The following is a 24,966-nucleotide window of genomic DNA, read 5'->3' as shown; positions in this document are numbered from 1 at the left end:
GGACTTGCTGGCTTCTGAGGCCTGAAGCTGTGGGCCCAAGGTGAAAATTGATGTGACCCTGGCCCTGGCCTCTCCCTTTGAACTTGTGGATGGACCCTGGCCCTGGCCTCTCCCCACAAACTTGTGGATGATCAAGCAGACCTGGCAGAGCCAATGCTGCCAGAAGAGCTGGCAAAGGACTTTTCTCAATGTCATGACTAAGCCCAAGTCTCTAAGACCATGGTTATTCGCAGGGTATTATTGTCCATTCCAGAGTCTAAACACCAGTCTCTCTTGCTTTTCAATATCAATGTCATATGTTTTAAGACTTGACTCATCTGTCAGGGTTGGTGCAGCCCTGACTTGTAGCAGGAAATGTGGACTCTCCTTCAGCAACCTGAGGGAGCTCCTTGCTTGAGCAGTAGCCAGGAACACAGAACCCTCTAAAGGCAGAAGTGAACCCCCAGCCAGGTGGTTACACCTGACCTGTTCTGCCCAAAAGCTCCCAGGCTGCTCCAGACCATGGCCAGTTGAGGGCAATTCCCCCAGAGTGTCACAAGTCCGTGGAGGCAGGAGAGTGAGGAGGGGCCTACCCACACTCCCCTCTGATTGAGGGAGACAGGTTTCCCTCCTTACCCGGTAAGAGATCCTGTGTGAGGGGCTGTTTCTCTGGACCTTTGCCCTGTCCCTCCCCAGACCTGTGACTTGCTCTGAATAATGGGATGACAGCAGACTTCATGCAAGCAAAGGGTTTGTGACTGCTTGTTTTCCTGCGCTTCTACCATCCTTGGGAGAAGAGCAAGCCAAGCTGCCCTACTACCCCAGGAGGAGGGGAAGACACTAGGCCAGAACCATTTCCAGCTGGAGTGCAGGTCCTTAGACTTAGAAGAGCTAAGTAGTGGCTGTTGGTTTTTTGGGGTTTTTTTGTTGTTGCTTCGTTTTGAGACACAGATGTGCACCACCACACTTGGCTACATTTTTTCTCTTTCCTTCCTTCCTTCCTTCCTTCCTTCTTTCCTCCCTTCCTTCCTTCCTTTCTTTCTTTCTCCTTCCTTCCTTCCTTCCTTCCTTCCTTCCTTCCTTCCTTCCTTTCTTTCTTTCTTTCTTTCTTTCTTTCTTTCTTTCTTTCTTTCTTTCTTTCTTTCTTTCTTTCTTTCTTTCTTTCTTTCTTTCTTTCTTTTGAGGCAGGATCTCACTATGTTGTCCAGGCTGGTCTCAAACTCCTGGTCTCAAACTCTAGAGTTCTGAGAAATTTTACAGATAGTTTTCTGAGGTAATAGCTTGCCAATTCTTCCTATTGGATTTTCCCATGGGGGCTCATTTTTACCAAATTCATTGCAACTTTACCTATGAATAGAAGAAATTTTGAAGCCAGAAAGCACTGGAAGAAGAAATAAATATTATTTTACCTATCATCTGCTCTTCGTCTGTGGTCTGCCATACCTGAATCTCAAGTGTTGGGTGCTTAAATGGAAGAGGCGCTTCACAGAGAGAGAAGCAGTCCTCTGGCTTCACTCAAGGTCCTGTTTTTCTTTATAGCTTAGAGGCCTGCATATTCCCCGAAGCCCCCAAGGCCTAACTGGTAATACAGGTGCCCTGTCAATGGCCATCAGGCCCCTGGCCAGCACCATTTGAGGGCTGGGCTGCATTACACGCATCACTCGCGTCGGAGGATAGGCATTGCTTCCAAAAAGACTCTGACACACAGAGATTATCAAAGGCAAGGCAGCAAAACCGTAGTGAAGCGGCAGCTTGTTAGCGCGTCCATTCTCTGCCGTGTAGCTTAGACTGGGTGTGAGAAAGCAGAGCATGAGGTGTTCCAATCATGAAGACCACAAGGGCAGGAATGTTTGAACACGAGATTCAGTTCCGAAGCCCCAGGCCCTTTCCTGCTCCTGTCACCCCTGGTGCCCTGACTGTCCCCAGGGCACAGTCTCTCCTCTCAGGATAGAAGCAGCTCTTTCCAAGAGTAGAGTTTGGTTATCCTTGGTGCTGCTACACTTCCCAGGCCCGGACTCTGCCCTCTGGGCCAGCTATTTCTGGCTGGGTTGTACAACCTGTTCCCACACTCCCATCTCTTTAACACTCAATGTCTCCGAACCTACATGAAGATCCTGTTTCTTTGTCTGAAAAACGAAGCTGCCACCACTATATTGCCCCCATATTTTATCTTATTTTTTCCCTTGAATCCTTTTATCCAATCCAGAAAATTCTCAGTTCTCTATCTTCTTTATTGTAAAATCTTAATTTTTCAACTTCTCCCCTGCTCCTACCCCATTTTTCCCTTTTACTTAAAACATATGCCAATTTGTATTTTCTTGCTTATGCTGTATTTTGTTGCTCCTGAAACCCCACGTGGTCCACAGAGGACGTTGTTGGTAAAGACCAGTAATCACCTCGTCCCCATTCTGTATTGAATTATTATTTATGCCACTCACGCTGCTATGCTTCAAGTTTTTTGATGGCCAGGAATTTTGCAATTTGTTTATTTCCTCTGCTGTGCAGTTCTGTGTTCATTTACTCCTCCAAACAGAGAAGAACGAAGGAATAACAATGTGAACTCCAAAGGAATCAAATGATGTTTTTCTTAAAAGGCACAGAGGAAAATTGGGGCATTGTAAATCAGTCTGGTGCTTTTCACTTCTACAGTGCCACAGAAGTTGCCCTTTTAGCATTTTGCTCTGGTCGAGTCTTGGTGTGGAGATAGACAGAGCTGGAGGTGGGGAAAGGAGACAGTGTAGCTCCTGGGTGGGGAACGGTTCGCTCCAGGGGAAGATGGCACCAGGAAGCCCATACGAAGGACTCGGCAAACACCATGCTGCAGGTGGGCTCCCTGATGACCTGGCGCCATGCTGAGTGTTGTGCTGAGGGAGGCAGAGCAGGTATGTGTAGTCTGCTTCCCTAAGACTCTTCTGTCCCAAACCCCCTTTCCCAAGCCTTTTGTCCTCAGCCTGGAGACAGGCTGCCCAGGCACCAGGCTCTGGCATTCTCTTCACTTCTGTTCTTCTTGCAGAATCTTCCTTTCCTTCCTCTCACCAAAATTCTTTTCTATCAACTATAATAGCTTCAATGTACTTGGTTGCCCAGAGCTTCATAGACTCAGAGCTAATATATTCTGGAGGTTCAATAAATTATCTCACTTAATCCTTACAACAGTGCTGCACTGAAATAGGTATTTTAATTGTCTTCATTTTACAGATGAGAAAAACGAAACCCTAAGAGAATTCGTAACTCATCCAAACTTACAAACTCAGCTGTGATTTGGTCCCAAGTGGCCTGACTCCCAAACCTACACCTTTCTCCTCTTCTGCCTGTCTCCCTCGCGGTGGCTGACCTCAGCAAAGTATTTAGACAATGTTGCTCAGGAATATAAGGAATTTTAGGTAGTAAAAAAGTCATCCTTTTAGGCAGGGACTTTCTCAGCACCTTGGAAACCCTGATGCCTGGCACATAATATGGGCTCAATAAATACTGGTCAGATGAATAAATGACCCCCCGTCCACAGCCACCTTCTCGGCCACAAACTGCATTGCTGGGCAGATTCCTGTCCCCGTATTACAATGTCACAATCATCTATTAATAGAAGCCTGAAGGAGACAAAGCTTTGCCCAGTATTAACCAGTGCTACACTGCAGGGTCTGAACACAGAGTGTGTAGAATATGCCCATGTGTGCAAAGATGCAGTCGCCTTTATTTCCCTATAACCAGACAATTATCTGTCTAGCTCCCATCTCCATTAATGTTGGAAAATTTAGTCTTGCCAGTTCATAACTTTGTCAATTCTAGATTTGTTTTTCAAACATTTTTGGGTAGATTCAGCGGATTCAGGATTTGCTCCCCTGCCCCCCTGCCACTTTCTCTTTCCCTTCTCCCCTGCAGTGATCTAAGTTCCATGGAAAGAAACAGTTCTTCTGTTTAACACTAAAACTATTTCTGACTTAAATCTTTTAAAGCCCTGGTCCCACTTCTATTGAGTGTTCTGGTCTGATTCCCGGAGCCTTACCAGCAAGGCTTATGTGGCCAATACATGGCTATCCCCACCGGGGTGCGCCTAAACCCCTTGCTGCCAAATGGCGGCAACAGTCCATGGGATGCAGAGGCCAGCTGGGCCAGAGCTTCACGGAGGCCTCTAGTGGCATCTGGGACTCCTGCGGGGATGCCTTAGATGCAACACACCTCAACTTTTCTACATAAGGGATGGCTGTAGGAGGGCCTTTCCTCCCAGAAAACTATCACAGATCCTGATGCAATGTGTAGGAGCTATAAACTCACCGTGACGGAGCCAAGTGGGAATTAAAGTCACCCTAGACCTGCATGCTTGTTGTGTACCTCCTATTTTAGTTTAGGGAACTAATACACCCCAATGTTTCTGTGACTTAACACAACTGAAATTTGTTTCTCCTGGGGGAGGGATAGCATTGGAGAAATACCTAATGTAGATCACGGGTTGATGGGCGCAGCAAACCACCATGACACATGTATGCCTGTGTAACAAACTGCACTTTCTGCACATGTACCCCAGAACTTAAAGTATAATTTTAAAAAATTTTTTTTAAAAAGAAATTTGTTTCTCATGTGGAAAGCAGCCCATCGCCTGGGCTCGCTATCAGCAGGTCCCGTTTGTCTCGAGGCTCTACCATCCCCGGGCAGAAAGGGGTTAAGGAAGCAGAAAAGGAAGCCCTGATTCTCAAACCCTTGATGAGAAGGGGCAGCCTCTCTCCCACTCACCTGCTCACATCCCAGAAGCTGCATCTCTGCCCTGCCTCCCTCTGTTCTTCTCCCACAGCTGACCCAGTTTTCTGGGATGGCTGCAGGGAACTCACAGTAAACCAGACTTTGGCAGGAGACCACGCCTCACCGACACCAGGTGGAACCTCACCACTGCCAGAGAGCCAAGTGATGGTGACAAATAAACCTGGGTTAGAGTCCCCAACCCTCCTCTCACCTAGGTTACCTCCTAGGTAACCTTACCTTGTGCTTGTTACTCAACTTGTGTGGACTGTTTGCAAAATAGAGATACCATCTCCCTCAGGGGGTTGTATGAAGACACACATAAGACATTCAGCATAACATTTGGCTTGTGTTACGTGCCTAATAAACATTAGCTATTATGTTTATTGTTGTCTCCTAGTCAGATTGCTTAGAAACAGGAACCCTAGGCTAGGGATTTACAGATGTGTGCTTTTGGGGAAGTCCCTTGGCTTCTCTGCATTCCAGCATAAACCTATGCAAAATGAGAGAGTTTTACAAAATGCCCTTGTAGGCCAGAGGAAGCTCCAGCAGACGGTAAGAATATGGCAAAAGACACCAAGGCAAGGATAAGAAGATCAACCAAAGGAGTTGGCTCTCTGTGCTCCAAGCAGAGCCTCAGCTGGAGAATCTTTGCAAGTTCTTTGTTCACCGAGTCCTAGTGCTTTGCTTGGGCTCATCAGCATTTCATTGGTAACAGTTTGCTAAGGAGACTGTGGCAACAACCCACCCCCATAGAAGGGCCCAGTGACCACCAGACCCACTGTCAGCATATCTGAGCCAGCACAGCCAACATGGCCCTTCCCACACCCAATCAGAAGGAAACTCACATTGAAAGGCCCAGGAACTTACCCAATTAAGTTTGAGGTGACCTGACAGCTCAGCAGTGGCCAGGGCATTTGCTACTACTCTCAATACTTTAATGCCTAGAATTCTAAATGTCCTGTCGTGGCTAATTTATTGGGTATTCATTGTAATTATCTCACTTATAATGAATTCATTTGGTATTAATTTCGATGTCATATGTACAGTACTTTCATAAGAATTACCGTATGATTCAGCATTAATTAATCTATCTTTAAAGTGAAATGTTAACAATCAATTCATATTACTCGGATCCTTAAACCACTGGTAGAGCCTTTATTATAATCATTATTATTTATGAACTGTGCAAGGTATTTTCTAATATGTGCATTCACAGGTTTCTCCCAACATCCCCTTCCACTATCTATACATCACTGTTGCCTTGCCAAATAGATTTGTCTAATCAATACCTCAGTGTCCTTATCTTTAAAGATGTCACCTTGTGTTTGCAGCTGTTAGCCCGTTGTTACACGTAAAGATTTCTGAGCTGTTTCTGAAGCAGGGAAATGTATCATATTTTTACACCACATTCATCTCAAGGACCATTCAGATAGGAAAAACATCAGGATCTTTTCTTAAACCATGAAAATATTCTCTTGATTGCTTAATGCACCTTATCACAGAGTGGTCGATTCACCAATAAACAAAATCATGTTTCTAAATGGGAACCTTAGAATGAAATTACCTTGAGGAAAACAATATTTTTAAGTCATGTGACTTCATGTGAGTATATTTGGTATATCGCCTCAAATATCCTGATGACAAGTGAAAAATGAAAAATAATGCAGATGTTTGTCATCTTCTAAGCAGACACTGGATATTGAAAACACACAGCCCATCAGTTCTCTGATGCAAATGGGGAGGGGGAGAGAAAAAACACACCAGCTAGAGAATAACACTCGGTAAGGAAGCATGAAGTGGTAAATCATTGTAGCGCTCACACTTCTTGAACTTGACCTTAAAGACTTCAACAGCAAAAGAGAGTTATTTTTAAATGGGTCAAGCCATAAACTTAATTTATGCAGGGTCTTGAGATATGAACCCCAAGCGAAGATGACATACATATATAATTTTGGATTAGACAGCTCATTTTATTAATTTTATTAATTCCACTCCAATTTTTGACATTGACTAGCCCTCCAGTATTTAATTCCCAAATCTCCAGAGCAAATGCCTCTGTCTACTGAATTCATTTTTATTCCATAGGGGTGGGGTATGTGTATGTGTAAAACACAATATGACACAGGGCAAGAATAGTTTATCATAAAATACAGGATCCGTTTTAATGCACATTCTTGTTGGCTTTTATCAGGAAGACAGTGTGAGCCTCCTCAAGATATTGTTTTTCTCACTCTTGGGGGATGACAGTATGATGTATATGATCCATCGTGTTCATTTCCTTCATGCATTCTTCGCCCTATTGGGATAGGCGTGAGATGATGGTAATCACATGAAAACTCAACATGATTGTATATTGCTGAAGGTTTACTTAAGTCTGTCACCATGACCTGTATCCATTAGTAATCTTGCAGGTTCTTAAAGGGACACTGCATTGATGGAAACAGCTGCAACGATGGAAAGACTAATCAGGCAAGTTTCATGAAGAGTATTTGTTGATGAGGCCTCACTTTTTAAGTGCACAAGCAGAAAGCTCTCACCTGAGCCTTCTGTCTGGGCGGCATAGACAGGTGTGGCAATACCTCTGGAGTTAAATTTGCATGTCCACAGAGCTTAACTCTGTTCCAAATCAAGTTAAGGAGTTTCAAAAGAGGTACATAAAGCCCTATGTTCTTAAAGTGTCAGTTTCTCAGCAGGAAAGTGCTTTTTGTATCCAGATAGAGGAAGCTAAATAGAAGACAAGTTATTTCTATGATTAGTCATGGTTTACACATGACCGTAGTGCTCCACAGACTTCAGTACTACCTTATGGTTTGTGGAGGATTCAGCAGCTAAGTTGGGCAGAGTCAGGTTGGAATCTTCCAAGGGCCTCATTTAGTGCACCATCAAGGACTTCCCAAAGCGCACCACATCTCCCTGCCTGCAGGCTCTTCTAAATAATCCAAGTTATTCTGGAATATCAAAATATATGGATGACTGAATTAATTCCCTCACCTCAGCTAGGGCTGGGGCTGCCATAACAAAGTGTCACAGACTGTGTGACTTAAACAGCAGACATTTATTGTCTCACAGTTCTGGAAGTCCAAACTCAAGGTGTAGGCAAGGTTAGTTCCTTTGGAGAACTGTGAGAGAAAGACGATTCCAGGCCTCTCTCCTTGGCTTGTAGATGGCCGTCTTCTTTCTGTGTCTTCTCGTGAAGCGGGTCTTCCCTCTGCTTGTGTCTGTATCTAAATTTCCTCCTCTTAGAAGAACACTTGCCATATTGGATAACGCCCATCCGAATAACCTGATTCTAACTTGAGTACCTCTATAAAGACTGTCTCCAAATACAGCCTCATTCTGAGGTGCTGGGCATCAGAACTTCAACATGTGAATTGGAGGGGTGGCAGGGGGAGGGAAATGGGGGACATTCAGTCTGGAACATCTTCCTGGAGGTGTGTTGGTTTCAGATAGCCCGACCTTAGGGTCATTTTGTTTCTGGCTTTCTCCATAAACAAATAAGATAAACAGACGAAGGATTAAGTTTGGGAATGCTATCTCTTGCCTGTGTTTCTTGGCCAACTCCTTTAAATCACCAAACAAATTATTGTATTAGGCTAGAGCTAGAAGGTCATTGTGCTGAGAAAGACAGACCAGGATGAGGTGGGTAACTCCAGGACAGGCACCGGATCAACACATCGGCAGGGAGGCTTGCAAACCCTGACAGAATGCAGGCTGATCCACACCATGACAAATCTATAACAAAAGCAACCCTGATGATAAAAATGCCAAAACAACACGAACAACAAGGCCAGGATATTTAGAAGGGTTTGCCTTCAGTTAACAAGTGAAGAAAAGATGATTCCACCTTGAACTTCAACAACCTAGCAAAAGAGTCTCTGGTTTTTCCTCACACCACTAAACAACAAGGAGGAAGGCTCTCTGGAGGTCGTTTAAGAATGGGATTTTCTTTGGTATTTGCAATCTCAGAAACAAGACCCTCTAGCATGATTCACTCTGTTCCTCTTAAGTCAAATGGAGGATGTTACTTAGTTTCAACTCTTGCTTGGAGAGTAAAATGGTCTTAAAATCTCCAGAGATTTGTAACCTAAGGCATGCAAAATAAATATATGTGATTTTGCTTCCAGTCTGGCAACTTTTTTCTTACATTTCTTTTCTGCACAAGCATCTGAAGAAAATGCCTAAAAACTATAGAGAGATGGTATAACATAGGGAGAGAGGTTTACTTTTAAGGAAAGAGAAGGAGAGCTCCTTTTGAAAAATGCTTTAACGTCCGGGGTTGGTAGCTCATGACTGTAATCCCAGCACTTGGAGGCCGAGGCAGGCGGATCACCTGAGGTCAGGAGTTCAAGACCAGCCTGGCCAACATGGTGAAACCCCATCTCCACTAAAAATACAAAAAATTAGCCAGGCGTGGTGTCACGTACCTGTAATCCCAACTACTTGGGAGGCTGAGGCAAGAGAATCGCTTGAACCTTGGAAGCAGAGGTTGCAGTGAGCAGCAATCACACCACTGCACTCCAGCTTCTGTCTAAAAAAGAAGAAGAAAGAACAAAAGAAAGAAAGAAAGAGAAAGAAAAGAAAGAAAAATGCATTAACAACACTAAATCGTAAGACTCAGTGAAGTCAGTTTAATTTCTAAGAGATAGTTGTACCATCTCATTTGAACTTATTAATGGCAGAGTGGACTTATCACCACAGTCCTCCTGAGAAGGCAAAAAAATAGACCATACTAAACTCAGCAAAAAGCTTAAAACACCATCTGTTGCTATGTTGAAACACTTGACTGTAGGGAGGGAGAGAGGAGACAGCTGATCAATCGGAAGGCACTTTCAGACACACACATATCCATGCTGAGCACTCTGTTTAGAAGCTTAGAGAAGAAAAGGAACTTCTTGGATGCCCTGTTGGGATGCTCGGATTATGATATTACTTGAAAATGTGAGCAAACTTCTAAGTGTCACACTTATGGAACTTTACTGAAGCAAGATAGATCAAACAAAGGTGCCAGAGAGGTTTGAATTAGGGAATAGTTTAACTTTGCTTTGAAGGGATTTCCTTCCTTCAACACACACTGCCATTGTCTGATGGTTGTTTATTTGTTAAACCACAATCAAATTAAGCGTAAATGAAAGCCTGCCACTAAGAAAACCAATGGCTTGCCATTGCCCCCACCCCACCAGAATTCAACTCCTTTTCAGAAATGTCAAAGGGAAAGATTTCCCAGGAAGCAAAATACTTTTTAAAAACATTATATGTGACAAAATGTATCATTGTCTTTCTCTGGGGGACTTTTTGGCATCAGCAGCCACTGTGCCTAAACATCCAGTGTCCTCTTCTAACAGGAATGTGCACGAGCAGAGATAGGCTTTGAGTCATGCAGGAATGGCTTCCCAGATACGCCGGGACACAGCAGTTCAACTGGATGTCTGGGCTTTTATAAAGAAGAATGGGAGCCGCGGAACACCACCACACGTGTCAGCTTTCCAGCAGGAGAAGAAAAACTCCTCCAGCCTCAGCAGCCAGTCTCTCCGGCTTCTCCCTGCGACTTCACACGGACCCCCAGTGACCGAGACCAAGGAAGCTGTGAGCTCAGCGGCTGAGAGCTCTGTCCTGTCTCTGATGTTTTCAGGGCCAGCGTGCTGGGCCGTCCTGGCTCGCTGGTCCTCTCCCCAACCCTGGGGCCTGCGCGCGGCCTCCCGGCGGCCGTGCAGAAAACAGCCGGTAGATGGCGCTCCAAACTGCGACTCACCAGGCCCGCCGCGAGCGCTGCGGACGGCGCAGGCGAGGATCCTGATTCATAAAAAACATAAATTCTACTTGATGAACAATAATAATAAAGGAAATTGACTACTGGGCACCATAGAGATGAATTTTTAAAGCCCGGAAATCAAGTTATTTGATATTATTTAATTTAACTTACTAAATTTGAATAACTGTGGGATGTAATGGTGCATGGCAGGGCATTTAGGTTTTATCGCTTCTAAATGTTTCTCTTTAGGGCGATTGCACGCCGCTGCATGGTCGCCAGAGAACTCTGTCCCCGTCTCCAAGCTATGTAAACAAATTGAGGACAGAATAATTACACACTGGGAGAAAGGCAGGGAGAATCTATTGAGGGCACAGAGAGCCCAGCTACAAAATGTCCCCTCTTTCAGCTAATAAACTACCTCCAAAGTACTCAAAGATCGATGTTAAAGAATTTGTTAATATAAGCACAGCAACCAAGCCTACGCTAAGCGCTTTCCAGGTGCTTCTTGTAGTAGTTTCCTCATCTCCTAGTAAAACAAATACAATCTATAATAATACATATTTTCCTCCCTACATTTTTTAATTGATGAAAGTACATTTTCAGTAGCTTCCAAACTGACAAATTCGAGCGCTGCAACATCTAGAAACTGTGCTCATCCCTTGATCCAAGAAAATTTTCTGCAAGCAGCTGTAAAAAGTCCTTTTATTAAAATGCAGCAGTCACATTCTCCTCAGTGTAGCTCCGGCGCACACATTATGTGTTTGCACAAATGAGTGTGTATATTTGCATAAACAGAGGGAGGTGCACACACATGTATTAATTCAGATATTGAGGCGTGCGTATACATATATGGGTATATATATATATATGCTGTCTGTGTACCACTCTCTATTGTTTTCAGCGTAACTGATTTTGGCACCAGCTCTTTAGCACTTTGGAAGGGCCTTCATTAGCACTGGGATAGTATCCAAAAAGAATCCAGAAAAATCAACACATGGCTGCTCTTGTTCTCACGATAAATGACAGCTTTCCTGGAAAACAACAACAGTCAAGAAGCAAAACAAAAACCAAAAAGCAACAAGAGTAGCAATAACATGAATAGAGGAAGTCAGATATCACTAACTTGGATTTTTTTTTAATGTATTTATTTCTTCAATTATTTACAACTGTCTTCCTTTGCCACTAAGCTTTCAGGTACTTTCACACAATTAAAAATACAAATAACAAAGGTATATTAGGAACCTAGGGGAAAAAAAACACAATCATGCAGACTTGTGTCTCCTTGTTGATACAAATATGCTAGAGATCAGTGTGGCATAAGCTGCCCATTAAACTATACAAACCCCCAAAATGAACCAGTCATCTACAACTCTTTGGAACCAGAATTCTGAAAAGAAGAGCTTTTCTTGAAAAACAGAATCTCCCTAATTACCTGAAAGTCTCCTCTTGAAACCATTAGTAGGAAGTCTTGGGTTATTCAGATGCCGTGAGGATGTGCAGGGAAATCAGTAATATCTAAACTCGTAAAAAAAAAAAAAAAAAACCCAGTAGTATCCAGTGTGTGTGTGCATGTGAATACACTCTCACACTCATGCCTGAAGAGGTGAATAATAAATCACACTTTGAAGAAAAGCAGTAACTAAACTATAGAAGACTTTGACTTAAAGGGTTAATTTCTAATAGGAACAGAAAACAAAATACCACATGTTCTCACTTATAAGTGGCATCTAAGCATTGGGTACACATGGCCATAAAGATGGGAACAGTAGACACTGGGGACTACTGGAGGTAGGGGCCATTAAGAAAGAGGAGAAAGGGCTGAAAAATGATAATAACTATTGGGTACCATACTCACTACTTGGGTGAAAGGGTTATTCATACCTCAAAACTCAGTGTCATGTGATATACCCATGTAACAGACCTATACATGTACCCCCTGAATCTAAAATAAAAGGAGAAATTATTTTTAAAATAACATTAAAATAAAAAATTAATTCCTTTGCACTTCAGCTGTCAAAACAACAATAGAGGCCAGATACGCTCACGTGGTAATCCCAGCACTTTGAGAGGCAGAGGCAGGCAGATCACCTGAGGTCAGGAGTTCGAGACCAGCCTGGTCTACATGGTGAAACCCTGTCTCTACTAAAAATACAAAAACAGAAAAGAAAGAAATTAGCCAGGCATGGAGGTATGTGCCTGTAGTCTCAGCTACTTGGGAGGCTGAAGCAAGGGAATCGCTTGAACCCGGGAGGCGGAGGTTGCAGTAAGCTGAGATTGCACCATTGCACTCCAACCTGGGTGACAGGGCGGGACTCCATCTCAAAAACAAATAAACAAACAAACAAACAAAAACACAACCGTGGAAATTTGAAGTGTGTGTGGCCCTTTAAGGCTAGTGGCTCTGCCCAGGAGACCAGTCATCCAAGGAGAAAACCCCACCAAATCTCATGAAAAGAGAAGTTACTGTGTCCGACTCCTCCATTAGCCCTTGGCCTTCTCTTTCCTCAGTTTCTCAGTCAGATTTTCTCAGTTAGAGGTGTTTATATTGCAGGCTCTTGAAAGTTCTCAAGGGAAATGGGAAAAGGAACAGGAAAGGAGTGAAATTATTTTTTTAAAAGGGAGAAGCAAGTGTGTAGAATTTCTAGTGATGTGCTTCAGAACAGGAAAAAGTGTCTGCAGCATGGGCTAGGAGAGCCTTTATAGAGAGCCCTCCAGCATGCCGGTGGGGTGGGTGTTAAGGAGAAGATAGTTGGACGTGAGTAGGTGGCAACAGAAGCATGTGAAAGAGCCAAATCCTAAACTTCAGACATCCTAAAGTGTGGCTCTGGAGTAATTCAAAATACAGGAACAGTCTGAGATTATTGATAACAGCAGAGAGGAAGCAAAGCATATATAAATTCATTCATTCATTCCACAAGTATATATTAAGTGGCTGTGATGTGACAGACACCATGTTAAGCATCAGGCATGAAAAAGTTAGCAAGCTATGTCTTCTCAATGCCTTCCATGCTGAAAAACATGCTGCCATGTTGTCCAACTTCAGACTGAATCAATTCACAAAACCCTCTAACTCAGGAGGCAGGGGTTAAAAACCTGGTAAATCTGTGAGCTGAGAGGAAGTTGAGCCCCAAAGCTGAGTATTCCTACAGTGCCACGTGCTTGGCCAGCACCTTCAATTGTCTTAGAGTTGGCTGCATGCGAAATTCACACCCTCCCTCTCAGGGGCTAAGCTATTATTCCAAAATATAGCTGAAGTATCTGTTGACAACAGTTCAACCTTAGAAGTGGCTCCATTTCAGCCTATTGCTGATCATTATTATGAATAAGCTAACACAACCTCATGTTTGACAGAATTGTCCCACTCTCCAGTAAGGGCCAGAAAGCCGACTGAAATGTTTCCAAAAAGAGAAGAGATTCCAAGTGGAACTGACGCTACTTCTCAAAAGCCTATTCAATAACCCTTCTCTCTTTCGTCTCCCCCAAAATAAGAATAGAAGCAGACTGGTGTTTGGCAGGGAGACCAATGTCAACACTCTCTATATTTACTTATTTATTGGCAGGTTGGAAGGCAGCCACCATTTATGGTCCTTCATTCTCAAATAGAGGGAGCGATGGTTCCTGCCAACAACGTCTCTAAGCCACCTGACTGGCCTCTCTCTGCACAAGCCAAGAGGAGAATGAGTCCAGGCCATTAATTGTTGGCCGCCATGTTTATAACATAGCTAATGTGGCCTCTACTCTAAATGAACCCAAATGCAGAAGACAGTGAGCTGCAAGCTCCCTGAAATTGTTTAGCTCTCACAGAAGCAAGGCTTGGAAAGGCAGAATCTGGCTGTATCCATACCCAACCACATCACCCCACTCCAGTTAAGCTTGTATTGGTGTTCTGCTTGGAAGGTACAATTGGAGGGTGATGTAAAGACCTTAGAGAGGGTCCCAAAAGGTTCCATGTCCACATGGATGATGATATGTTTGGGAAAATTGTCCTTCTGAGAGAAAGGCCAAATAAATTGAGATTTGCTTTAGTGGAGCAAAGAGAGAAAGCTAAGATGAGGATACGGGGCCTTAAAACAGTCTAGAATGATAATGGGAGAGTGAGACTCTTTTAATGAGAGTAAACAGCTGGTCTCACTTCCAGCAAAGCTAGAATAAAAGAAATTAGAAAATTCTAGAGCCGATAGGACCTTAGTGATTGTTGAGTTTGACCCTTTCATTTGACACAGGGTGAAGTTTATTTTTTTTAGGAAAATATTCTGGATGAGAAGTAGGTGTCCTGAGTCTAAATGGAGTGTGAGATTCTCACAAGTGGCCGACATCAAGCCAGGAGGATCAGTTTAGATTTCATTAGAATCACAAACATTACCAAAGGTAATGCCTCAGGTTAAATTCTAGACTGAGGTAAGTGAGTTCGTTCAGCCAGGAACACAGCATACTCCTAGCCAGGAATTGAGAGATCTCCTGAATCTTTACGATGGGAGAAGATGACTCTCCATGGACTCCCTACTCTAGCACTTTAGAAGCCCAACTGACTTCTAAAATAGGGCACAGGCCAAGTTCAGACAATCTAAGGCGTAGGGGAGTGCAGTTTTATTAAGTGCTAGAAGGAGCCTAGGTATGAAATCCAGAGAGGCTTCTAGAGAAGCAGCTCAGCTGCAGCTTCCCAGGTCATTCATGCTTATAGGCAATTTCACGGGAAGCAGGTTGTGGACACACGATGTAAGTCACTAAAGCTCTGTTTGGCCTCCACTACGGCTGCAGCATGAAATTTCCTGTTTGCTCCACAACCTCTGAATTCAGAGCAAAATTGCCGCCAGCTGTCCTCTCAACTAACTTTCTTTCTTCTTCTATCGTAAGTGAGGAGCAAAACATTGTAGACAATAATGTGAATGGAAGAAAATGTAGAAAACCCCTTTTCCACTGAGTTGGTCAAGGGTGACAAAGTCAAAGTCAACCAAGCCACTTGCTGAGATGCCGCCTCATCTCAAAGATGATCCTCCGTAGCCCAGTAGACGGAATGATGAGACTAGACTAGAGCTCCAGAAAATGTACAATCAAGATATAATTGTGTCTACAGTAGAAATGTGACCTGAAATGTTTCAGCAGTTTATATGTTAATCAGAAATGAGGTAAATGGCATGATTTCAGTTCCTGGAACACTTTGCCCTCCTTTTCACTCTATGTCTTTGCACACACTGTTCCCTCTGCCATCCCCAACCCATCTCCCATCTCCACTGGGTCAACTCCTGCTCATCCTTCAAAACCCAAAGCAAATGCCATTTTCTTAGTGAAGTCTTCCAATGTTCCCAAAGCAGAATTAGGCACTCCCTCCCTATAATTCTAGATATAAAATATTAGATTATATGTGTATATTTGAAACTTATCACATTAAATTATAAGAAACAGTAAGGAGGAGAGAAAATAACCTGAAAACTTGGAGTCATAGATAAAGACCCCATATCCCAACTCCTCCATTTCCAAGCTCTTGTCCAAGAGCAAATTACTCACCCCTCCTGACTCAGTAAAATTCCATTCATCAAATAGGGGTGATAACGCATACGTCAGAACATTCTTGCCAATGATGTGAAATTGACGAATAAAGCCCCTACACTCTGCCCGACTCAAGTCAATAACTGGTCCTGTCCCCTTCCTTTTTCCATCTTCCCTCCAAAGGCAAAAACAGGTTTTTCATCTTTCTGCCCTCATGAGCATAAAACATTGAACACAGTAGGGATTTAATACATGCAACCACGCAGTGAAGTTGATCACTAAGGACGTATTGGGGCTAGATTTTAATTCATAGAATGTCAGGCCCAGAAACAGCCCTAAACTGATGGCATTCAACCAAGTGATCAATACAGAGGAAGTTCAGGGGCGGTCAGTAGAGGGCCCAGAGGAGCCCCCACCCCTGATCTCTAACCAGGGTTCCTTACCCTCTCTCACGGCCAGTGCATGCTCACCTGCTTCTAAAGGTTGCAGACTGGAGCCTGCACAGCCTTTCTGGGGATGCTTTTCAGCTGGCCTCTTTGCCCCGGACCTGGAGACCAGCACCAGTCCTTGTGGCAGCTTTCCTATGAATCCTGTCCAGCTATTAGTGGTTAAGGGCAATTTCTCAACATTCACACTAATACAGTTTCATTCAAATTGGAAATGATAGATGATTAACAGGCACGAGAAAACATGTTGTGCTACATTCAGAAAGGATGCAAATGACAAAAACATGTTGCCTTCTGGACAGGCAGGGAAATGGCGTATAGCAGAACGCACCCGGCTTCTTGCACCTCCGTGTCTGGCTAGACGGTTTTATGGCATTTAGCAACACGGTGCGAAGGCACCCACGGCATACCATAATTCTCACAAAACAGCGTTTTCATGTGCTAATGGCAACCGAATCAGAAACACATGGATTTAATTTCCTTCAAAATACCCACGGGTATAAAAATCAATGCAGGAAAGCCAAATAAAGCTAACTATATTTGGGGCTTTTTTGAGCCCAAAAATTGTGAGAAATTGTTGGAAATGGCTGTTGAGCCCAAAAATCCCACCAGGCTCGGCTCTCCCCCAGTGCAGCCCTGGCCTAATGTGATGCGAAGCCCCGGCTGTCTTTTTGGAAAGAGGCAGGTGCTTGCTGTGTGGTACCTTACCGGCTGCCATCTCTACAGATTTCCTGCTTTGTGCTATTAGTTCATTTGCTCAGCCGCTCCCACCACATTGCCGTAAGGGAGATCTCATTTTGGCAGCAGATCGGGATCCCTGCCTGAAAGTTGATAGAGGTTGAGCTATTTGCAGAAATAATGCTTTCCAGACGTACTAAACAGTACCCCTCTTTCCAGATGGAGTGGCATTAGTGTTGCTTCCAGCCATTTCCTCACCTTCTGGTATACTTGTCAGTTCTCCCATATGCACCACAAGCCTTCTGTATTCTGGGGAGTCTCGGAAAACTGCTCAGACCCTCTGCTTCTCACCACTTGCATGCACAAATGCAAGCATACACACATTTACGCAGCTTCCACTCTTATGTATGCACATGCAGTTTTCTTCCCCCACCCCCTGGGAGTCCACTTAGATTTTGCCAGAGTGATAATCACTGAAAGTGATAGTTTAGCTGCTCAGGGAATTAGACAGGCATGAATACATGAGACATCAGAGTAAAGTCCCTTGGTTTGGTGGATGTTCCCACCATCAGTAGTCATCAGTGACGTTGTCATTTACATTGTCTTTTGGTGGCCTCTAGTCATGATGTCAGACAGAGTCCTTGGTGAAGGGGCTGCTCCCCCACCCAAGGTAAACCTCTTAAGAGTGGGATTACGCCTGTTTGTGTTATGACCCCTGAGACACTTTGGATCGTGGGACCTCCATGGCATCACATCCATGTGCTACAGGTTGAGTACCCCTTACCCAAAATGCTTGAGACCAGAAGTACTTTGGGTTTCGGGCTTTTGGGATTTTGGAACACTTGCACATAACTTGGGGTATGAGATACCTTGGGGATGAGACCCAAGTCAAAACACAAGATATTTTTATGGTTCATACACATCTTATACATCATAGCCTGAAGGTAATTTTATACAATATTTGTACTAATTTTATGCCTGAAACAAAGTTTGTGTACACTGAGCCATCAGAAAGCAAAGGTGTCATTATGTCATGTTGGCACTCAAAAAGTTTTGGATTTTGGAGCATTTCAGATTTGGCATTTTCAAATTAGGCATGCTCAACCTGTATTTCCTTATTGAGTAACCACACATCTCACCATATTTTATTAATTCTGGTGGTCTAATCATGCTCAGCCCAGTTTAGGGGTCAGATGAAGCTTTGGGCTGGAGGCTTTGGGATGGGAGCAGAGGTAGGCCAAATGGAAGCCATTACACTTTTCTACCAGTAAGCTCTCCTTTGGTTGACCATTCCATCTTATATTCTAATTCCCTCCAGAAGCTGAGAGGTCCATTTTGAGGGAAGAAAAGGTAGGGGAGGGGAATGGTTTCTGTGTGTCCAACCCCTGCCCCACCCTACTGCTCTCCTTTCTCAATTTGGCTCACTTTTCTCCCACGTGTGTCCAGGATGATGAAGCTCTTCCAGAAATCTAAGATCTGTCCTGTTGCTGCTGTCCCAGAAGAAAGACCATGTGACTCAGAGTGGATGAGGTAGTTTGGATCAGCTTCTGAAGAAAGCCTGACATTGGATCCTCTGAACACTACTCTACACTGTGCAAGTCACATTGAGCAGCTGAGCCCAACGACTAAACACCATTAAAACAAGATAAATCCATTTAATAAATGCAAACTGTTGGATATAACAGATAGCCTTCCTCTTCAGCTCAACTCTTCAATTACTACTGAGAATCGGTATATTCTGTGTGACTGTGAACAAATTAATTTGCCTCTCTGTCCCTCAATTGCCTCAACTATAAAGTGGGGCTAATACTAGTAAATACCTCATAGGTTTGTTGTGAGGATTAAATGAGATAAGGCATGTAAAGCACCTACTACAGGCTTGAATGTAGCAAGTGGTCTCTATGTGTAGGCTTATAGGCAAACCACAAATGTTCTTTCTACCTCCAGGAAAACTTATTTCCTGTTACCTTCCATGCTTTTGGGGGCCAAAAAGATCTTGGGTCTCAGCCTAGCAATTGCCATTGGCAGATTTGGTATTTCTAACACTTCTGAGTCATTGTGGTCATTGGCTTTCTTGTCCTTGCCCTGTGAACAGAGTCACTGATGGTCAGGTCATCAGGAGCTACTTCTTCTAGAAAGGCACTCACCTGGTCTCCTTAAGGAAGGCTTCATACCTTCCAGCCTCATTTCTTGATCCCCACATCTATTGAGCCTACCAGAATGACAGGGATAAGATCATTTTGCAGTTGTTTTGCCCAACTATGCTGTGTCCTTCCAATTAGGAAAAAGTGACTTTGCAATGAAATAATTACCTCATTTACCCCACTGTGCATCATCCTACCTTCATCAAGTCTTCATAAGCCTTAAATCTTCCTTATTCAAAGCTTTACAGTTTTGCCACACATTTCTTGAAAGCCCCATGCTTTTTTTTCTGATCAGTCAAAACACATAAAAACAACTAAAGGCTTCTCACAAGTTACAGTAATTTCTTTAAACATTTCAAAGTGCATGTTGTTGCTTGATTGATGTGTACGTACAGTTGAAAGGTACAAATCACCTATTTCATATTCATTTTCTTGATGCCCATACCCCTTTAATTCCTAGAAGTCCCAAAGAGCAAAATATCACCCTCCCTGATTCTTTCTGCTACTGCACTTGATAAAAGGAAATGAAATGTATGAGTCACCACCCATCAACTTAGGTTTCCGATTACATTTGGAGACATGCTCATTAAAGCAGGTATGGGGTGCAGAGCCGAAAGGAGGAGTTTCCACATAGCCCATGGTGATGGGAGTAACAAGTTGATCAGCGTGACACACCAGCTCCACGAGGGGGAATATCTTAAACAATTCCATCAACACTGATTTATTTTAACCAAGCGATATTTTAATGAGCCAACCTCCATGCTCCCTGGATGACATGACTTCTCAAACTAAGAGACCACGCCACCTTTACAAGCAAAAAAAAAAAAAAAGACACTAAAAAAGTCAGAGAGTTGACACTTGCAGATGAGTCTAATTCCCTTTGTCCTGTGGATATGCACCGTGTTGGGAGAACTCCAAGTGCATCGAGCTGATTCTTGCTGTCATCGGAACTGACCCTCAGTCCCCCAGGAGGCCCGAGGCCTGTCTGCTACAATGACAGGGACAAGAGCCAAGCTTCAGCTCGGGGTCCTCAGATGTGCAGCACAACAGGCTGCGTCCAACCTTGGCGAGGGCAGCTGGATCACATGAATTTTTTAAAGTAACACAACTGATGGTGGGAGGAGGGGTCACGGAATATATTCTTACTTTTTCCCCCTGTGAAATCCCCATGGAGGAAATCCATGGACCAGCATGTTGATTTTGGCATCGGCACACACAGTGCCTCTGTTCTGAAGATGAGCTGACACGTGCAGATTTGCAGATCAGCCATTTCAAAAGGTTAATTAAATATTACCATTGTTTTCCAAGCTATCAATGTATGTTCTTTTATTTCTTCATGCAGAAGGATTCATCCCACTCAAAAATCAAGGTTTGAATTTGTTTCCCAGTCCCTTCCCCTTTTTAGAATCTGGAAGGAAAATGACCAAAGGGCTGAGAGAGAGAAAGAGAGCATGAGAGGCGAGAGATGCAGAGACTCCCAGGCCAGAGGCAAAATGCAGCTGGGAGCTGGGGAAGGAGACTGGGCCAGCATTGTCTGAGGTAGAGCCCTGAAACACATTCTCAGCCACAGCTGGGGACCAGAGCCATGTCATTCAAAGAAGGCTCTATATGGAGGCTGGGAAGGAGCTGCCTGCTCTCTCCATCTTTATTTATTTGTGGCATAATTGGCCGTGTTGGGACTCAGGAACATTGCAAGTCTTGGCCTCCAGTGGTTGTGGGGGAGGGTCAGGATGTGGACCCACCGAATGGCCAGGAAGGACCGAGGCAGGAAAACAGCCCACTTAGCAATATCTGTCTGTCTCCTGCCATCTCCAAATGACACGGTTCTCTCCCTGCCTGGGATGTCCTGATGTTGGTAGCAGGAGGGCCTCAGTGCAAACGGGAGAGGGATTCCAAGATGGACAGCAAGGGATAATAAGGCAGAGGTCAGGGAGAGGACAAGGTTCCCTCTGGCAGGAAGTGCCACCCTCTGTGACTGCAGTTTACAAGAATCCTGAGCCACGATGAGCACAGCAGTCTGCAGGAAATCTCCACAGACAACCCATCTTCTAGGGCAAGCAGGACATGTTTTGTTTGCAAAGTAATAATGCCTCCCTAGATGTGAGAGGAAGAAGCTAGCCCACAGTGTAAGGAATGAAAAACAAAGGAGCGGAGTGAAGACAGGTGATGATGGAGGCAGTGGGAGCTGGCACAGATGGAAGGAGCGGGGGAGCACAGCACCAAGCCTGGTCATGGATGAAGCTGGACGAGGACTTGCGCAGTGCTGCACAGGACACCTACCCCTAAAGATTGGCCCTCCCCACTCCACCCATATACGGGTCATGCACGCTGAAATGTCAGCCTCTGAGGGCTACATGGCAGTACAACAGGACACTCACAAGTGCAGACTCTGCTGTCAGAAGATCCAGGTTCAAAGCCCATCTCCATCACTCTCTGGCTGGATCGCCTTCACAGTTCTAATGTTTCCATTTGTTATTTGCAAAATGGAAATAACTATTCCTACACTATAGCATTGGGAAAAACGATATAATGCAAACAAAAAGTATGTAAGGTAGTAAGGTGCCTACTGTATAGCAAATATTCCTTAAATGGGAGGAAAGAGAGAGAGTGCAAAAGAACTTATGTAGTGAGAAGGTGGGCAATGTGGTCTGGACAGGTTGTGGGGTGGAAGGAAGGTAAAGGGAAGGGTACTAGGGGAGGAGGAGACTCCAGATAGAGGAAGAGGAAATGCAAGAGTGAGAGGGGAGAACACAGGAAGGGGAAGGCTGGACACCTTTGCCCTCTGGAGCCATCTGCTAATAAGCCTTCCAGGATGTGCAGGGTCCAGCATCCCTGGGTGACCGGATTCTGGGTGAGCATCTGTCTCCCTTGGCTAAAAGGTGTGCCTTGACGCACTGGCCTTCTCCACTCAGAGCTGAGCCCCCTGCATGGGCGTGAGGTTTGGCAGTGATGAGGCAGGCCAGAATGGAAGACACTGAAGGTAAACAGACGCAGATCACCATTCACTCAAACACAGTCACTGTCTTCCCATCATTCCCCAACAAGCAATTACTGTTACAGTCTTCCACATTTAAGCTTTGTTTTTTTCAACAATAATATGGCACCCAAATTGATCATCACACTCATAATGGAATATTAAAAACTGAGACATGGGCTGGGCATGATGGCTCACGCCTGTAATCCCAGCACTTTGGGACGCCGAGGCGGGTGAATCACGAGGTCAGACATTCAAGACCAGCCTGGCCAAAATAGTGAAACCCCGTCTCTACTAAAAATACAAAAATTAGCTGAGTGTGGTGGCAGGCACCTGTAATCCCAGCTACTCGAGAGGCTATAAGGCAGGGGAATCGCTTGAACCCAGGAGGTGGATGTTGCAGTGGGCCGAGACCATGCCATTGCACTCCAGCCTGGGTGACAGAGTGAGACTCCACCTCAAAAAAAAAAAAAAAAAAAAAAAAAAAAGACATGATGCATCAGGCTGCCTGCAATATGGTATAACAGATCAAAGCACAGGCAAAATAACCCCATCATTAGAAAACATTTTTAACATGTTTTCTAAATTAGAGAAGAGAGGAGTACCACAGAGTAACTACTATTTCCTGAAACAGCAAGAATTGGGAATGTACTTCGTTTTAAGAGATAGGGTCTCACTATGTTGATCAGGCTGGAATGCAGTGGCACAATCATAGCTCACTGCAGCCTCAAACTCGTGGATTCAAGGGACCCTCCTGCCTCAGCTTCCCCCAGTAGCGGGGACTACGGTCGTTTCGTCTACACAAGCGAAAACTGTGAAGAAGTAGAAAGGACAAGCACATGCATGGTCTCTCCAGATCGAAGTGTCGGGTCTCCCATTACAGTGGTGACTGGGGACGGGCGTGGAAGGAAAGGCATGTAACAGATAGGGGGGACTCTTGGCTGAATTTGTGCGAACCAAGTGTGTCCTTCCGCCTAATGTGTGCCGCGCCCTGCATGAAATGTGGGGATGCACTGCAGAAACCCCGGCCAGGCGCTGCTTCTCACATAGCTTACATCGTAGCACAGGGAACAAAGACCCAGAGAGTTGGCAAACAATGACCGAACCTGAGAGGGCCGTGCCAGAGAGTAAGCAGTATACAGGCAGTCCAACCTGGGGGCAGGAGAGCTGGTAAAAAGTCCATTTTGGGCAGAGACCAGCTGCTTTAAGTAGAGCAGGTATGGTAGATACTCATAGAATTGTCTATTTAGTGTAATTAACCACCCCCTCATCCCCACCATCAACAAATGGGCAACAGTAAGGACATAATCTGGCCCACTCTATAATTGATGTGAGGGTAGACAGAACCTCAGCTCCCTGGCTCTAGGTTAATTGGTCCAGGAGCAGACTAGGTTTGCCAAACTTGGCAAATAAAAATACAGGCCATCCAGTTAAATTTGAATTTCACTTAAACAATGAATACCTTTTTAGTATAAGTGTATCCCATGCAACTTTTGGAACATACTTATAACTTTAAAATGATGAGTTGCTTCCGTGAAATTCTAATGCATCCAGTTGTCCTGTATTTTATCTATCAACCTTACTCATGACCTGGACTGGGCCCTCAAGAGAGTGCTTTCTGCAGGATGCAATTAAAAGACAACCCAGTCTGCCTCTCTCAGGGGAGGACAGTGCAAGATATTTTCTGTCACATGAAGAAGGCCAACCTACCAAGGGAGAAAATTTGAGGAAGTCAGAAGTCAGCAACAAGCAGAGGTGAATGGAGCAAGAGTAGACGACGTTTGGGGCCAGGTTCAAGTCTTTTCCCTGCCCTTCCTACACCTTAGTGATTCTGCTATTTACTGATCCCCTACTCCCTGCCCATTCCCATCCCAGCCCCAGCTCCTGTGGTCAAAGGAGCAAGGAGAGGCATTTGAATTCATCAGCTCAATGGTAATACCAAGCAAATGCAACTTTGGCACAATAAGGCCAGGGTTGCTGTGTTGTACGGTACATGGTCAAAGCCATTTCTTATATAGACCAGATGGGGTATTTTTCCACAGGAAGTTAATCCTCAAGATAGTGAATTACGTTTGATTTCAGAAACTTAAAGAGAACACAAGCCAGAGTTGAAATGCACACATTTCTCCTACCCCATCCACAGTGTCTCTGCAAACCAAGTGGAAAAGCTCACTGATAGCTCATAGGATACCTAAAGTGCTTAAAATTTGCATGACAAAATATGTATAACAAGTAATAGACACTGAGTTCATGCCCCATAAAGAGGCCTTACAGACCAATAAGAAAAACACAGTTGGCAACTGCCAAAAGTGGGCAAGGGGATATTTGTAAAAGAAATAATAATTTCTAATAAATATATGAAAAAAAGTTCAGCCTCATTAATAAGCAAGTAAATATAAACAAAAACATCAAAATACTCTTTTTAGACTCTTCAACTGGCAAATTAAGAATATCAATTTGGGCTGGGCATGGTGGCTTATGCCTGTAATCCCAGCACTTTGGGAGGCCGAGGTGGGCAGATCACGAGGTCAGGAGATTGAGACCATCCTGGCTAACACGGTGAACCCTGTCTCTACTAAAAATGCAAAAAATTAGCCAGGAGTGGTGGCGGGCCTCTGTAGTCCCAGCTACTCAGGAGGCTGAGGCAGGAGAATAGTGTGAACCTGGGAGGCGGAGCTTGCACTGAGCCGAGATTGCACCACTGCACTCCAGCCTGGGCGACAAAGCAAGACTCCATCTCAAAAAAAAAAAAAAAAAAAAAAAAGAATATCAATT

Source organism: Chlorocebus sabaeus, chromosome 8 (genome assembly GCF_047675955.1).
Source record: "Chlorocebus sabaeus isolate Y175 chromosome 8, mChlSab1.0.hap1, whole genome shotgun sequence".
Classification (NCBI taxonomy): domain Eukaryota; kingdom Metazoa; phylum Chordata; class Mammalia; order Primates; family Cercopithecidae; genus Chlorocebus; species Chlorocebus sabaeus.
The sequence above is the reverse complement of the archived record's forward strand: the minus strand, read 5'-3'. Positions refer to the sequence as shown.